Source organism: Paralichthys olivaceus, chromosome 4, assembly GCF_024713975.1.
Source record: "Paralichthys olivaceus isolate ysfri-2021 chromosome 4, ASM2471397v2, whole genome shotgun sequence".
NCBI lineage: Eukaryota > Metazoa > Chordata > Actinopteri > Pleuronectiformes > Paralichthyidae > Paralichthys > Paralichthys olivaceus.
In genome coordinates, this window is record NC_091096.1 from 24,152,754 (window position 1) to 24,171,789 (window position 19,036).

Consider the following 19,036-nt stretch of genomic DNA (forward strand, 5'->3'; position numbering starts at 1 on the left):
ATTTGCTCTGGCTCTGATCGCCTGTGATGGAATCATGAACATCGGGATGAACGTGCTTTCTTCTTCTTTATTTTGGCAGTCTATAGGCGCTGTCCCGGAACGACATTACACTGCACATTGAACTTTCGCACTTTGGCAAGTAAGTAGCCATGAACGTTTGTGTAGTTAATGTTGTTTTTTTGTTTTTTTTACATCTTATGAACAACATGCAACTGCATTTGTTTTCTATGTGTCAGGCAAGATGCAACTCCGGCAAAATACATTGATTTCCTGCGCACTTGTGACGTCAAGCATGATGCACTGGGGGGAAACAACAGAAAAGCAAACTCCTCCATTTTTGCAATGGGGAAAAAGTCAGTCCTCTTTGTTTAGCAGGTTTATCCATGTTTTAAAACAAACTGCTTATACCTGCTAATTTTGGCTTAAAGGCACTGACAGAAGTTCACCCAGGAGAAGCCAGGTGGCTGCAGGGATGCAGCAAGCTTTCTTTTTGGTTGAGTAATAGGTGCACATGAGCCAAACGTATTAAAAATCTATACTGAAGTATAGCCAAGTGAAAACAGACACAAACATCTGCTTCTGTTTAGTAACTGAGAAGAAAATAACTTAGAGCAGCGGGAGATTTTCTTTTTGACTTGCTAGGTGTTGATGTCAAACACAGGCCCGGGGGGAATTAGATCCTTTGTGGGCGATGACTTCATGTGTGTATTTACAGATACACATTTTGTAGCATGACATTGTCAAGTAATATTCCCCCTCTACAACCGTCAACAGCACCACCCCGTGTGCTTCTCAGTGAAGCCTCTTCCTTGGCCTGTAATCAATTTTAAAAGGTTGAATGGTATGAAAAGCAATTACACGGCACATGTGTCCACTGTCAGACAGCTGGCGGAGCTGCAGTTTGAGAGGTGGGCTCCCCAGTGATTAGAGAGCATGGATCTGGAGCGGTGTCTGATATAGGTTGTTTCTGTTAGATCCTGCTGTTACACCAGGGGCCCGGGCAGCCTTACAGGCCTGATTGACTGAGACAGCCTCTGACAGTTATTGACAGGCTGCTCTACTTCGCAGAAAGGGCAACAGGGAGAGGGGGTGAGAGATAGGGAAGCAAATCTCCATGTTAGGGCTGCTCACACATGGTTTGCTGCTTAGCGTGGGATGTTTTCTTTGGTATTATTTGAAGGTACTTTCTTATGGACTGATATCGATATTTGTTGTTTATTAAATATCAAATATCTGCCACTCATCGTATCCCCCAGCGAGATTCCTCTTTAATAACCTTCCAGAAGAACAACAATAAAACTTGTTTTTCTTTTTCACATTTTACTCTATTCGCCAGTTTGCAATAACTTTTTCAAATTGGTAAAAGCTTGTCTTGCTGCTCTATGCTGCTAAATGAAACCCAACATTACTGATCAACCTGTAGAAAAGCCTCCTTCTGTTCAGGAATTGATGGGTTTATATATAAATACAGTGCTAACAGCTTCAGTGTCTTTATTATAACTGTATGTTTGTAAAAAAAAAAAAAAATGCACGAAATTAATGCAGCCTGGATGATATGACATACAAGGTCAGGGGCAAATTAAACAAAGAACTGAGAAAAGTCAGGTTACGTTCATATTTTTCCTTCTCAGTGTTTTGTGCATGTCAAGGGTCTATTAAGTGACTATGGGCAAATTCAGTGGAGGAGTCCTTCTCTCTCCCACAGCTCTTGAAATGCATTGTTTACCTTCCTTCCTTTTTTTTTCTGTAAATCATCTACATTACAGAGTTCAACAAGTAACATGCACAACCATCCGCTAGCTTGGCCCACATTGGTCCGACAGCAGCAACACACACTCTATAGTGGTGTATGTTATCCCAGCAGCTTGCATAGCCTCGAGCTGCAACCTTCAACCAGCAATGAGGTCTGGGCTACACGGGTGAGGAATTTTTTTTTTTCACATCCATACTTCATCAGATTCATGCAACTGCTCCTGTGGCCACCAAAGCGTTAAAGACAGTATATATTGAAAGTCCAGGGTGAGAGATGACGGTAGCTTCAAACACAAAGCCTCATTATGCTGGTTGTGGCAATTGCTACTACTGAACAGACTGTGTAGTGGAAATCGGAATTTTTAATTAAAAATAAATAAATAAATAAAATTAAGAATGATCACATCTGTTAGTTTGGTGGACAATCATCACCATGTAGAGACGGCTCGCCATGGTTGTGTTTTGTGATTTGGTCTGATCTGAAGAGAAAAGAGAGGGATTACAGCAGATCACATGACCACTGCAACAAAGACAGCAGCATTTCTGCATTGCACTGCAGCAATTTGCAATTTCCTGAAAGTCACACCATTAACAACCAGTAATGATAGAAAGAAAACAAAATAGAACATAATTAGCATAGTAATAGAAGTGGAGTAAATGTGAGCTGTGTCCCAATTCAGGGGCGGTGGAGGGTGAAGAAGAAGAAGGTGGTCTTCGAGGGCCACATAGACGGCCTGAACTGCAAAGGCCGAACTGATCTGGTCTAAGGAGGATTTCTGTGATTGGCATCACCAGCCTGTCCCATCCTTACTGCTGTTGCCTAGTAACAGAGCTGCAGTTGGACACAACAAGGAAGTTTGAACTGACCTCGGTACCCTTAACAGTTCATCTCGTCACTTGTCACCGCAATGCAATGAATTCTGGGATAGTTCGGCCCGCGAAGGACCCAACCATTGGAGCCTTCGTCGCTCAGGGTTGGAGGGAAGCATTTGTCGGAGCCTTCGAAATAAGCCAGTCTAGTTGCGCCATTGTGATCGACCTTCAAATACAGCATGAGAAGGATGCGGCCCCTGAATTGAGGAACAGTTATGCAGTTAACCAGCTTAGACCCCCACTGAATTCTCCGGGAACACTGTCACAGATTCTCCACATATGTCACCCATCAACCTGCGGCCATGATGTAATGAAGCTAAGCATATTTGTCTGTGTCGACAGAATGATAGATGACAACCTGTGATTCCTGGAAGATCGCAGTCTGCAACATGTGTGAAACAGACGAGGAGAGAAATTTCTCGATTCAGGTGTTGTCTTCATCGATGAACTATTTCAATCATGCTCTGTAAACAGGCGTCATCGCTCCGTGCAGCTGGTTGAAATACTGTTGGCGTCAGCAGCTCAGTTAGGTGTTGATTAACACATTTGAAAAAAAAAAAAAAAAAACTTCACTGAGTGAAGTCAGAATCCATGCCAGACCAATTTTTCACAATAAGTAGATTCTATTAAAATACCACTTTATTTCATTCCGTTTTTTAAAATGCTTTTATTTTTTGTTTTCATAATGAAACATTTTATTTCACAATGTCACATTACTTTTAATGACAGTAGCATTCACCACCCTGTCACCTCTCATCCAATTAAATACCTGGTGGTGTGAAATTAGTCTGACATTGTTTTTCTATATCAGGCATTCCCAATTTCTTCAGCTCTCAATTGCACCAAAATAACTGTGGCACCAGCCCTTAATATTTTAGTTGAATCATAAAAAGTTGCACACGACCATGCACACACGTGTACTGGCCTGTCCGAAAATGGTCATGACAAAACACACAAGAACACAACAGCATAACAACCATTAAATCACATTTTTTGTAATTTACTTTTGAATATTGTCGCAGATGACATCAGTTAATGTACACATGCAAATCATAGGTGAAGTACGTGTGGGTTTGTAATTAACAGCTCTGGCATTGTTCATGTCATGTGCAAACTTAATTGTCACCTCATTCACCCACACTGAAAAAAACAAGTTTACAAGTAAAAATAATTACATCTGTAAAAGCTGATTACAGCTGTAAATACAATGCAGTTTGTCCTGTTCTGTTTAAGGACTAGGTGATACAATCCCTTTGAGGAGTGCGTAAAAACTGTTTCTCTATTAGCATTACAGTACACTAAGATATGGCTTGTTAGCATTGTTAGCAGTCACAATGGATGCCGACAGTTCTCCCAGAGAGCCACAGGCTCATCAGCATTACATTTTGGTCTCATGTATAACCATGAGGTGTCTGCTGCCCTAATCCTCACAATACTGCTGAATCAATTTGCCCTTTATTAGACTTCCAGCCACTGTAGGAATGTTGCTGGAAATACTGATGACACTAATTTCCATATTACTACAAAATCTATCCCTGCCACGGACAGCCTTGTAGATGAGCTAACCTTGCTTTTATGTATCACAGGCTCATCAGATTAAAAGTTAATCCAGAGGCATAAAACGGGAATAGACAGGTTGTTTGATCCACAGACACAAGCGACTTGTGCTTCAAAGAACATATTCGTTATGCAATCACACAAAACAAATAAAATTCATTTTACGCTTTAATGTCGTCTGTTTGATTTACCGAGATGTTTGAAGAGCATTTTGTGGCAAAATTAATTTGCTTCAAGTAATTTCTCTTGGTGTGATGATAGTCAGAGACTTCAGATGTGTTTCAGAGGAGGTAGTTTTATGCTTAGTATGTTTTATCTGCAAAAGCTTGGAAAACAGTGCAGTCAAAAATCACAGACACATTTATTGTTGGCTCTGCACTGCAGCACACTGGGTTGGAAAGGAAACAATGAGTAAGAGGTTCAAGTATTGACTCTTACATGATTTTTGTGGATATATACAGCCCTTTCTATACACTTCCCCCCCTTTATGAGTTATTCCTCCTCATGCAAGAATTAGATGAGAGGATTAAGATCAATTTTGTGTAGTCTCGCAAGACATGAAAGCACAAGGAAACCAACACAGCTAAAAACACACCGACCATCACCTCCCAAACTTGCAGTGACTTCCTGGTACCTCTCTTGGCTGCCTCTACGTTTTATAAAAGATTCTACTTTAAAAATCATTCTTGCAGTAAACAAGCAACATATCAATCGGTAAGGGAAAAAGAGATTAAGCACTAAAAGCACTATCCAGTAACATTAACATCTCTACTAGTGTTGAAACAATACACTGTCCTGTTGTTTACCTATCGTATGACAAACATTGTTAGCATTCCTAAATTAGCTTTTAAGTTAGCTGCTAAATGCGTGCTAAGATTACTGTTAAGAAGTGATTTGCACTAACTTGAATCATGAGCATGATGGGTGACTGAACAATGACATGAAAACAAAGTAAAGGCTATAATCACGTACAACAATGACATCATCATTAAGTCCACTACGGCCTTATGTCCGACGTTAGTCTGGCAGGTTTAAAAACATAACCTGAAATAGTTTTATCTACATTGCTACTGTTTATCATTTTGGGTGTTGAGTTTCTAATTTTGCAAAATATACAACTTTTTAATAATTAATGTTTTCCATCTAGTTAACACACCATTAAAAAAATGCCAATAGGGCCTTTATAATGCGAATAAGACAACTATATCATGCAACATACTATGCATCTACATTATGCAACTGAGGTCGGAATGTCTTGATTGGATTGTTGTCTTTTCCAAATATGACCTTATATGGTTTAAGACAAACATAGAATGCTCTTTACATTGTCTTTTTCAAACTTTTATCAAAATCAAGTGAACATCAAAATACAGGTGTCCATGTTGAAACAGTCATTGTTGATTGGCGATGGGTGCAAAGTCTGCATTTGAATACTAATATGCTGAAGGACAGATCATTTAGTACACGCCCCACTAAAGTTTAAATTAAGCTGACTGTTGTTGATGGTCAGAGTATTTAGTCCAGATAATTTACCTTTTCAAGCCTGTGTGGACTGTCCTTTGGCATGCATGACATTTGAATTCAACATAAATAAATTATCACAGAGACAGCATCTCCCCAAAGCGAGAAAAAAAAGGTGTCCAGCCGGAATGGAACGTGTCTGGCTGTGTGAAAGGCTTTGATCACTCTTTCAGCGATAGCAAATGACTTAAGCGATACCTGCGCCGTCTCTTGGCACATTCGGAATGAAAGGCCAGAAACTAATTACAGACTGTGACTGCCTGACAAAGCTCCAATTCCAACTCATTTCCCCTGTCAAACTGCGAGAGAGGGCGGATGCAGGAACTTGTCAAACTCAAGACTTATTTTGCATAACCCCCTCCCCTTATCCCCCCTTGCCTTTAAATTATAGCAGTCCAGCTGCCGTCTCTCGATGTGAGAAAAGCGCACAGCACCAGTCATGAGGTAAACTGAATCTCCAAAGACAAGAGGCGTGTGGTTGGGGCTGATTTATTTACAAGCTGGCTGATGGGGGCCACATAGGGTCCACAGTAGGATTCAGGGGAAATGGCCTCTAAACCCGAGCTGAAGCGGCTCTGATAAATCTTATTTAACAGTCTGCTTTATATTGTGGAAGGAAAATCAAGGTGCTTCCACCACAGTTGTATTCACACAAGCACAGATACAGACAGGGCACAGATAGATTCAATGAATAAATGCAACCCTCTGGCCCTACAGAATTTTTATTCCTAGTTTCAACTGTGGCCCAACAGTAATTTAAGTAGGCTGTGTTATAGTCTACACAACATTTAGTTTTTCAGGGTCATTGAGCCTGAGCCTAGGTAAGCATTCAAGACAGGGGAAACCTTACAGGTCCATCAGATGTCTCCAATACACGCTTCATGTGGTTTAAGACTTTTATATCTTTGGATCGTAAAAGAAAACCGACAGAGTCTCAAGTGCACATAAAAGAATCAAATGCCACACAACATTAGAGTAAGCTTATTTTACCTTTGCTGCTCTGGAGCTACTACACTTACAAGTTGCAGTTACAGGGTGGTGGCAAATGTTAACATTCATTTCACTAGGTGTAAATGAAAGAAAAGATTAATGGGAACAGGAGGATATATGACTTTTCTTTTTTGCCCCCAACTTCTTCTCCAGCTCCACCAGAGTATCCACTTATCCAGTGAAATCTCAGGATGTAGAAGATAGACGAGGCATTCATGGTCCCAACAGAATGGATCCTAATGACTGATGACCTCCCTCTTTTCTAGTGCTACTAGTACTATTACTAGTGCAGGTAACTAGGTTCAAATATGTGGCTATTAAGTATTGAATGAATTGCTATGAAACTGGTTTCTGACATTTTTATCCCCCTTAGGATGAACCAGAATTACTTTTGAGATCCTCTCACTTTTCTGTTGCACCATCATCAGGTGAAATTTGGAATTTGTCATGTTGGTTTATGACCAAATACTGACAAATAATTCTAAAGCTAAATGCCCATGAAGTTTAATGAAGAACTGCAAACGTACAAATAGCATAAGGCTTTTCTTTATTCTGTGTTACATTTGTTAGTTCCAATATTTCTTCTCTCAGTTGCCATTGCATGAAGTACATACTTATTGGCATGGTACACTCCGCAATGTTTATTTTTGTTGCCATGATGACCAAGCTCCTGTACGCCTGCCACCAGTAAGGGGCTATTTCAAGAGACGCTCCTGTGGGTCATTTCAGAGGGTAGGAATAAATGGCATGTATGCTCATTAAGTTTGTTCAAGATTCAGAAGGACATACTGAATGTATCAATCAAGTTAAGAACAGCAAGAATACATTTGTGCTCAACCTGAAATATCAAATCCTGAAGTAAATCGGTGGAAACTTTAGCATGTACATAGAAAATTAGCCACAATGACAGAAAATGTTAATTTGGTTGAAAAACCAATATGCCATTCTCATTGCATCGAAGCATTTTGTCTTTCAGCTGTCAGCTGCATCCCGTTGATTTATGAATATATCATTTTGAAATTGATTGAGCGGTTTGCTGGTGGCCCTTGTTAATATTTCACTTGACCTCCCACCAAATTGGAGTTTATCATCTCTGACAGATGATTCTGCTGTGCGGAGGAATGCAAGATGTGAAATGAAGCTCTTGCTCCATTCTCCATTTCATTAAAAATGCAACACAGAACCTGGCAGAGGTGAGGCGTAATCGAGGCGTAATGAGCGGCAGCAGGCACCTGGGTCCCCAATAGGTCTTATTCAGATACTACAGTGCTTTGTCTGGGAAAACTCCATTTTTTTTATGCTTCATCTCCATGGATTAGCTCACATCTTTCCTGTAGAGTATAATTAAAATACAATTGGCAGAGTGCTTTTCATACGAATAAATCCAACTTCATCCTATGAACAAAGAATATTTACTGGTGTGCAATGTACTGTATATGTAGGATTTATATGCATGTATATTGCATTATGTAATAGGTGTGAATATATAATATGTAGTACATCCACGTACAAGTAAATGATATGTTATAATCCAATACGGAGGAGAAATGATCATGTCACATATCTGCCATGTACTTCCACATCCTTTAAAAAGTGGATAATCCAATCTTCATTACCATCCATAATGAGCGGCATTGCATTATAATTTAGTAAAATGAGATCACATCATGAGGAGGAAGCGATAGGCCAGTGGTGAAGTGTTCCCCCCAGCATGGATGGGATGGTTACAAGCGGGTAGATATTATCTCCTCTGACACCCATTGTGCAGCCGACTCCCTGTGCAGGAGCGCGAGCCTGGAAGCATTGTTGGAATTGATTTAGTGGACGGGGCCCAATCTTTGGACACTTTGCTGCTATCGACTGCGGCTTCAAATCAGAAATTCGAACAGAACTCAGTCGGGGATTTAATTAAAACTCAAAAGAGAGAATGACTGACATTGCGGACAGGGTAGTTGCAAAAAATCAATTGTGCAATGCAAATGAGTTTCAAATCCCCCTTTGCAGTCTGCTTCCATTTTTTATTTATCTTTTTTTCTCCTCCACAGCTCTGTGCTGCATTCTTAACTGGGGGCACTTCTCTATTCAGCAGTTCAGAAGATAAGCAAAGGCTTTTAAGCTGATTACTAAAAAAAAAGTGGCATTACAATTTGGATTGCCACCCGATTTTCATGTCATTCAAAAGCCTGCCAAAGATCCAATTACTGCCGATATGAAAAGGAAATCTTAAAAGGGAAAATCCATCCTAAAACAGTTTTACATCAAATAATGCAGCTATTGGTAATGCTTCCAATGTGTCTAGCTCCACTTTGTTTGCTGGTGTAAATGTAAATGAGATGTCAGGACATTTCCAGAACAGCTACCTGTAACATCCACAACAAACATCAACAACTTGTAATCTCTGTTCCTCAGAACGAAATTAAAGTTTCCCCCAACGTAAAAGAAAATCATACATGAGAACTCTATCGTAGACAGGTGCACATTAGGGAGGGGGCCGTTCCCAATCCTTAGTATTCGCATTATTTTTTCACCATGACGAACCACTTACAGAAGATGTTGCAGAAGAAGTAGGGCTGAAGAAAAGTGGAAAAAATGACTGTCGTCTGGCAATACAAGACGACAATTGTAGTCTGGAGAGGCTTAATGGGCTCTTTGCTCAGCAGAGATGCTATTTTGCCTTGGCTGCACAGAAAATAAATGGATGATAAGCAGCTAGATCTCATTGGATGAAGGGATGCCATTGGTTTTTGCCTTGACTGAAAAAACATATTTAAATATAAATATTTCCTCTAAATCATCCCAAAAAATATTGTTTTAAGGAGGAGGTATCTGGGGAAAAAGTTTTAGAATATATCTGTTATTCTAAAGATGTCGCTCATAGAGACAAACATATGTTTCCTTCAACGCTACACAGCATTTTAGTGATTGTGTTTGACATTTCCCTGAAGGAGGTGGTTGAGAGGAAAGCAGAGATGAAAGGAACGTGAATAATCCAAAATAATACTGTTTCTGCTGAATGTTTAAATATAAAAAAGTCTGCTAGCATGGTTGCTGTAACAATTTTCAATGTCTTATAATATGTTTGTTGCCCCAGCCCAAAACTCCCAGGTTCGAATATTACGTTGCTGCATGCACTAAGTGACAGCGTAGGTGGTATAAGACAAGTTTGTGACTGTGCAGTTTGACAGCACAATTCAGATAATTCAGTTATCTGACACATCAACAGAAAGAGTTTTGATCTCAGAGTGAAAGCAGCTTTTATCTAGAGGTGCCATTTTGAACCAATGCTATGGAATGAAAACTGTTCACAGGAAATTTATGAACTGAAGGATTTAACATTTAAACTGATGCATGAATAAATCAAGGTAAAAAGTGAAATGAATTCTGTTTTGAAAGTCTTTCACCATTTAAACCTTGAATAAACAGTACCCATTCATTGTATTATGTGAGCTGTATGTGGATATTTATATTGCACTCATCATACTTTCTTCTCTTTCTCTGCTGAGTCAAACACTGACTGAAAGTGAATGTACAATGAAAATGCAATTAAAAATGTACATTGTAAAAAAATGAAAGTAAAAATTAATCAGCTAGTGTAATACTATTTCTAAATGGATCATTTAAAAGCCAATGTTACTTGTCAAATTATAATTGCTTTTGTGAATGTATCAGATCTTTGGAAAAACTTAATATATGTTCAATATTTACCTATATTCTTCACTGCATATCAGTGTTTTTGATACTGTAACCTTAAAGTGAAAATAGACCTGGTCAAACAGGGGATAACTATCATCAAATTAACAAAACGTTCTTTTTAAATTATAATTAAAAAGTAAAATAACATCACTTTCATCATGAAAGAATTTCATATAGATTGTTCATGTTGGGACCAACATAGGATGATATTTCAGTGCTGGTAGCACTCTCCTGGCAAAATGGTCATTACCACGAATGTGTGGGATAATGTTCTTTTGGTTGCTATTATCATGCAGATTTTTTCTGAATAATGTTCAGTGCAAAGGGCCTTGATCCTTTTCACCTTCCCAGCAGCTAATAGAGCGTAATCGTTGATAATTGGAAGCCAGCAGCATTTACAAAAATGCCAGTAATTAATACTTATTAAGAATGAAAAACACGAGTGTAGTTTGTGCGTGTGTGTGCGTGCGTGTTCGTGTGTGTGCGTGTTGTCATATGCGATTGGATACTTGTACATCTGACCTTGTCTCGTCCACACAGCCCTACCAACCTGCCTGATGCAATCAAATATGCTGCTTCAAAGGCTGCCGCCTGCCTACTTAAACACTACTGCTACTGCATCACACATGAAGTAAGAAAGAAAAGCTGACAGAGTAGATGGAGAGAGAGAGAGAGAGAGGAGCGGTCTCTGTATGTCCTGATCTCTCCCCTGGATCTGTTGATGTCTCCACTCTCTGAGGAGTGGTGCAGAGTCAGCACAGAATTGAATGACAGGGAGACACAGTGAAATCTGGTAACGAGTGTTTGGTTGTGCATCTCAAAGAGGCAACACAGGCAGGGTATTCTGTTGAGCCACCACTGTCAAAGAAAGGGGATATGAAAGAAGTGCAGCTTTATTTGCAGTTTCCCTCAAACCAGCCCCACAATTAGGACTGTAAAATATGAAAGTACTATATCTGATAATGCCAGTGCATGCAAAATACATCAAAAGGCAAATGTCTGATGTCTCATCTACACATATTCTTTCTTTTGTGCACACTAGTATTCCACTTAATACCCTGATCATGTTCACTACATGGTGTTGACATGATTACGGGGGATCAGTAATTCTATGTTTTACCGACACTTTTTCTTCTCACAAGCTGCCAGTGTTCCCATCTGCCCTCTCCATATCAGGTTCTCTGGGCCGTTCATAATGGGTCCTCAATGAACTGCATTACTCAGGGGGCACTCGCCTGTTCCCGCCCTCACCTGCCGGCTTTTCTCTGTTGGCAGTTGGTCTAAGTAATGTTATTGATGGAAAACTGGACACACAGCATGGTGAAGCAGTGTGACACAGTAAAAGCGAGAGAGAAGAAAGCATCCAGGGATTTTTGAAGGAAGAATCTGATGCTGCCTTCAAATGGAACTTGGGAGCTAGTGGTTACAACTTTGGAAGTCATGAGCGTGGTGATCAAGTAGTTAAATTGTGATCTCCCCTGCAAGGCACTGGCAACATGGACTCTGACATTAACACTGCTGTTCGTGTTTGGAAGCCATTAATTAAGCAAGCTGTCACCTAACAAAATGCAGAAAATCCAAAGGCATGAAGACAGAAGGGAAAGATGAGACCGTTATATCAACATGTTCCTCAGATGTGCTATACATACAAGAACAACTGCAATTACAATATATCATCAGCAAACATGGCACATCTCTGAGGTATGAGCTATTTATAGAAACAAAGTAAATAGAATCACAATGTAATCCTGATGATAATCTGGATATCAGTGTGCATTTATAAGAATTTAAAATGAGAAACTTGGTAATGCATAGCATGGGGTGCACACACCTATGGAGGCAGGTCCTATTGTGGGCAGTCCTATTGTGTCATCAATATTGTGGATAGCTATGGATCAGGAAGGTCTGTGGTTCCATTCCCTGCTCCACCTGTTAGCCAAAGTGTCCTTGGGCAAACCACTGAACATTAAATTGCCCCTGACAGCAGGTAAATGTGACTTGAAGTGTAAAGCTCGTTGAGAGGTACACATGACACACCAACATAAAGTCACAGTGTCACAGGGAAACCAGTCTAAAAAGCTGCAGTGATATGAGAGAGAGAAAAATGAAATTAGAAAGTTTTCACCTAAGAAGACAATTATCAGAATTGCTGCCAATTAAATCCTGAATCAAAATTACCATCTTCCTTTAACTGAATATTTAAGTTCCTCATTACGGGCAAGTGTTGTAAAGTTATCTTTGGTGAAATGTAGAAATTAGTGGATGTGAAAATTGTAATTAGTGGGAATATAAAGATCTAAGATTTCTAAGTTTCTGTAGAACACCTTTCTTCTGTTGTTCACCTGCAATCACCACTGTCTTCAATCAGGGAAGCAAAACTTTCATTGAACTTTGAGTAAAGTATGTTTTTGTTCAGCTAACTTCTTCATTTAAGATGCACAAGAAGTCATTAAAGAGAGAGTTGGCCTCGCTTCAGTAAATTCATAACAGCTGTGCCTGTTAATTTGAAAATATAATATTGTCGTGAACAGGTTTCTGCATCGTGCCGCCACAGTCCACAGTCCACCATTAAGTTCTGAAGATAACGGCTCGATGCAATCACTGTTGCTACTGAAAGTGCCTTATTTTTTTCTTTGGTGCTAAATCCCACTGTTTTACTTTAAACCTTTGATTGTTAAGCCTTCTTTGCTTTTGTTCAAAGTTTCAACTAAATACCAAGAAACTGAAATGAACTCAATCTGCCAAATTTCCATCTTGAACATGTCAGCTCTGACCTTCATGCCAGGTCAGCTTACTACTTAACGCCATGAAGAGTGGCAGCTGTGCAGTGAGGAACAATCTGTGTCTGAGACTTGCTGCTGAAAGCAGTTCAAGAGCCTAATAAGATTCCTCTTTCCTGACAGACAAAGATGTTCTCAAGACAAGGCTTTAAAGGGGCCCCAATACAAATATGCTTGCCTTCTGTTGGTGTGGATAACTTTGCCAAAGGTTTAACTCCACTATACTGACACCTAACAAGAGCCTGGAGAGGATCCCACTTATTCAACATTACCTCTCCACTGGAGGCCTCATTATCTTCCATAGAGAAGCTGCTGAAAGGCTCCAGAGACAGACACAGTATGAAAAGAAGACAGGTTTCTGCTCAGACAAAGCTAAACACTGTCAAACTAAAAAATGCTTGATGGACTGGATTGAAAAATATACACTATATCTGCTCAACATGTATCACACGTTTTATCGGCGCAATTAGAACAGCAGACTCCCCGGGTGACAAGTTCTGATGTATTTGTGCTCTTTTACGTGTCACCGTGTTGGAGTTTGGGCCAACACAAACGTAGCAATTCTGCAATTGTGTGAGTGTCCAAAGAACAAGCCTTTGGTGGGCTAAGCTGAATAAACAAGAAAGTCACCACCAACGTTTGGCACAGTGAGTCTTGTCTCAGCCCTGTGGAGCTTGTTTGAAGTAGCTACTGATGTGCTGTTATTTATGCAGAGCAAGACCACAGAGACCACAAGCAGAGCGCTGTGTGACCCACATTCAGCAGACTTGAAAGTGCTGCTCATTGCCAAGTTTAACAGAGGGCAAAAGTACACAGAGGGCACAGCTGTTTCATCTGCTCGTCCTGTGCAGCCAGTCTATAAAAATTCAGAGCCAAAGGTTTTACGAGGAACAGAAAATGAAAAATCATCTTTCCGAATATGTCAGTGTGCTTTCCAGGGTTAATCCTTCTTTTTGTGCTTTGGTGACATCTTTGATTCTAAAGGTTATTGTAGTGTGTGCAGCTATATTGTTAAAATAATATTAATTAGGCCCATATGTCATTTTTGTGTCATTAGGTAATTCACCCAATATAATTAACATTAATGCAAACATTGCAGCAAGTATCGCAGCTTTGGTTGAGATTAACTTACTAAATCATTATCTGTCTGGATAATGCTATTTATTTTCTGCTCAGCCATAGAATCCCATGACATTTAGATTACTGTTGTTGCTGCCTGAAGTATAAAATGCTAATTCCATTTGGAAATAATATAAGAAGCATAATTTGGTCAAAGATTTCAATTAACTGTTCATGTTTCTAGAAATTGGACAGGCAATACTGTTTTCTTTTAACAATGATCATCCTCTTCCACCTAACTGTGAAGCAACTATAATCAAAATGTTTACAACTATATCACATAGTGACGTGTAAAAAAAGTAGAGGTTTGCTGCACCTCATGATTAAATTACTGAGAAAAAGCTGAATCTACAGCTCCCCTCAGGATTATAGCTTTTTAATGAGTTGTGGCTATTTTCTGCGTCGTTTTCAGCAGCAGCAGGCACCTGTTTCTTGATAAAAAAGGAACTTAGATTGGCTTATTAGCAGCTACAGAGCCACATTTCCAAGAACAGACCTAAAAGAGAATGAAAATCAACAGCTTACTAGGTGGTCAGAAATTTGACTCCAAATGAAAGATGCTGTTACTTTGTAACAATGCCATTAAACCATTGTTGAAGAAGTAGGTGCAAAAAGTCAACACATTAAGAACGTAAATCATACTCCAACTCTAATCTGTGAAAACAATGCAGAAAACATGATGGAAATGTGGCATTAACTGCTTCATGTATTACTCTGAATAAACCCTCGTCATCACTCTTTGTTTTCATAATTTTAGTCCTGATGGAGCAGAAGCTTTAAGTCACATGCCTCATGTTCATCATGATCCATTTGCTAGGTCTGTTTCCATTGAAAATTAAAGCATTTTGCTATTCCCAAAACACCATGTTTTCAACATCAGCCAAGTATAAAAAAAATATTTTTCTGAAATTGAAAATGAAGATTAAAACCAATGCAGAGTAACCCACCTGGTCAGGGGTGCTGTGCCTATGATAAACTAGAATTACCACACGGTTCGGTTGTAGGCCTCCACCAACCACTGCAGTCCCATTTACATATTTCTAAATAATTTATTATCTAGATTTAAATAAAGCCACCATGACCTTGACCTTTGACCACTCAAATCGAAGCAGTTAATCTTTGAGTTCAAGTGAACATGTGCACCGAATTTCAGAGAGATCCCTCCATGTGTTCTGGAAATATCACATTAACAAGGCAAACCATGTTTTAAAAGGTCACAGTGACCTTGACCTTTGATTATCAACTTTTTGGGTCATTCTTGAGTCCAACTGAATGCGTGTACCAAATTTGAAGACATTCCCTCGCACTGATCTTAAGATAACACGTTGAAGGTGGCGTTCTTATATAGATATTGCATAAATGACAATATATGGACATATGGACGGACAACCAGAAAACATCATGTCTTTTGTCACTGGCTGTCAGTAGCACGGGAGCTTAAAAAATGACTTTTTAGTTTTACAAATGTATCGTACATCTGCACAGGCTGTTCAGGCAAAATCTGTAGGGGTGCATGACGGTAAAAAGTAAACTAGGTGGATGTAAGAAATCCCAGTGATGAGCAGACGGAACCCACGATGTCTTTCTGCAAGTTATTGTCACTTGCGTTTTCTCCTGCTCACTGGCACAGACACACACACACTCACATCTCTCCAAAACTGTGCATCATATTTTGCACAGCTGGCACAGTGTGGATGCCTCCATGAATTATTTAAATCTTACAACAGACACAGACATTTAACTGTTAATTGACCTGTGTGTATTTTTCTTACAGCAATGAGCTTTAATGAAAGATACACAGATCATTCAATGAGATTATTTGTGGAATAGCAGCAAATGTTTTACTTTTTTGTTTCAAGATTAAAGTTGGAAGATATTTTTTTTCTTTTGGATAAATTAGGAAAGAATACATAACAAAGTTTATGTATAACGCACCTGTATTAACTGTACGAGCAATACAGCTTACATTAGCTGTATGTTCTGTACTGCTTTCAGTACGTGTATATTACAATTGTACAAGTAGCTTCAATTTTAAGACTTTTCCCCTAAAAAACATTGACATGACACAGGTCAATTCAGGGGCTCAAGACCCCCTGTATGTTGTACTCTGCAATCAATTCCCTGAGAATCTTAAATGTCTATGTGAAAGATATCAAAACATGCTCAACCAAAAGTTCTAACCTCTTGGAGATAACTTGAGGAGAACTGTTGCGGAGGTCTGTCTTTCTGACTGGTTGAACCTACAGGTCCATGCTGCCAGTGCAGCTAAAAGACAGACCCCAGAAGTGTACTTGCCAGTCAAGGATCCTTCTGTGAGTGTATCAGCAGGAATCAACAGGAAGCTCTCAGATTTGTTACAAAAACTGCCTCTCCACATCCCAAAAATGTTTGTGTTGTAAGGCAGAGCTGGTCCAAGCAGCTGGGGAAATGAACAGGTGTGCATCATATTTTATTGAGCTCCACATCAAGCACACAGCCCAGCTCAAACTGTGAGGCTGTTTCTCTCCGCCTGCTCTTTCATGAGAAGTTTGTTCTTTCTCTGTGAAACAACTTCCGGACAATCTGTCTCTGCAAGGACACAAGGACTGACGCAGAATCCTTGGAAGTGATGTTTAGCTACAGTTCTAAAAACTGCAAATTACGAGTTGGGAACATAAAGTTTAATCCGGGTGAAGTACAGCACTGAGATATTAAACATCAAGGGACTGTTATACAACCTGACAGTCTGTCCTCTTTTAAACTTCAACCTAAAAAAATCTGTTTTCTGTGTGGCACCATGTAGTTAAGCAATTGTGAATATGTTGCTGAATCCATTTTTACTTCAAAGAGAAAAGCTGATTAATATTAAAAAAAAAGTTGTGATTATTATATCAGAGTGTGATGGAAAGGAGAAAACCTTATGTTCGTGTCACATTGTTTCAACAAAGTTTAAAAAGTAGACTTTTCCCCAAGGGCTCAGGCATCAGACACAGTGAGCAACTAAGAAGCAGACACAGAACCAGACCTCAGGAGGTGGTGGAGACCAAAAACAGAGCTAAAAGACTGTGAATATCAAAAACGTACATTTGGAAGATGGCCAGAAATGTGGCTCCATATGAAGAATGTTTGTAATGTTGCTTTGTATCCGTTGGAAGTATAAACAAGCTGATCGCTAACAAGTTTGTTAAGTCAAATAAAGTGACCATGTCGGCTGTGGTTGGGTTTCTATTGAACTTTATATGCAGTAGTTGCGATTATATATGTCGGACAGCGATAAGAGACGTAAACCTTATTTTCTGTTATGTCACATTTTTGAAAAGTGGACCTTGGGTCTTTGTCCAAAGGGGTCAGGCAGTCCCCGAAACAACAGTTGTGCCTCGTGCTGTGTTGACAGAGCTTACCAGACTTGACTTTCCTCCTGCTGCGTCAGAAGCCAACCCTGGCAGCCGGTCAGGATGGAATTAATTACACACTCACACATTCACAGTTCTGACAAACACAATGGGTTCAACACAAACAAACAGTGGTCAGCATTCATTCCCACAGATGAATAAAACAGCACCAGTCATTATCTACGCCTCTCATCTCTCCTTTTTGTCTCAGCTGCTCCACTCTGTCCAGAATTTGCTGATATGCTTTATTCAATATCAGGAGACAAAATGCATCCAATTACTTTCTCTCGACGATCAAACTGCCACAAAACGCTCAGCTATCATCTGACTCTCTCCCTCGCTAATGAATAAATGCAGAACACATCGCTGTAATGTGAGGCGGTTTCCCTCTGAATAGCCCAGATTGAACTAAATTGGTTATGATTAAACCTATAAAATCTCTCTTTGTAAGGTTTTGTCTCTGCAATAAACTTAAATGCTTATTGATGATCAAACAAATATGCTATTGTGTGGTTGCAGAGCATTGTTGCATGATCAGAAATTGGAAATGATTATTGTCTTGGATTTATTCAGTGCTCTGACAGGCTGAAATACATGAGGTGTCATTATAGAGAGGCCAAATGAACATCTATGGAACATCTGCTTGACTCGTTGGGAAAAGCAAAGCCTTTGTATTAATCTAAACTACCAACATGGCACCACTCATTGTAAAAGCTGCAGTGACCTGCCTTCATTTTGAACAAGGCACTAAAATAATTCACATCTTGTGGATCATTTTAACATTTACAGTTTTAACATATCAATCAAACCATAAATAATATCCCAAATGATTATCATTTAAGCGTTTCTATTAGAGTCTTTTGTGGGGACAATGATTTAAAGTTGAATTTGTTTTTATGTTAATAATGACCAAATTTACATTTATCACAAAAAAATGTTGCTCATATAGTGACTGACCCGCAAAGAATCCTTTGGTTCATGATTTCCTATAAAGTCTTAGACCTCTTGTGCTGCTTTGGAGCTGTTTGTCTTTTGTTCAAACTTGTTTTTTGGGAAAATGTGACCTAATGAGAACACACTTGCATGCACATCTAATATGAAACTGTGTGGTGGCAGGAACTTGTGAAGATAGTGTGGAAAAGCAAGCAAGAAGAACACGGCAAACTAATGTTAGCAGTATCGAATTTAAAACGTAAAATTAGCTCTGCTGGTTCTTTTTCAAAGAGGGAAATGCATGTGACACAGTTTTAGGGTCGACATTGATTATTTTGGAGAGTAACGTTACATGAAGACCAATCATGTTTCGCCTTGATTTTCCTCTCACTGCTCCTTGTTTCCGGCAGCAGCAGGCAGCTCTGATAAATCCACTGTACACACACA

At 39.4% G+C, this 19,036-nt stretch overlaps 1 protein-coding gene across 3 annotated transcripts in view; it reads right to left on the bottom strand.

Annotated features, from left to right (window-relative positions):
- The window catches only part of unc5db (unc-5 netrin receptor Db), a 184,353-nt gene that overhangs the window by 111,565 nt on the left and 53,752 nt on the right, over positions 1-19,036 (bottom strand). The window lies entirely within an intron of this gene.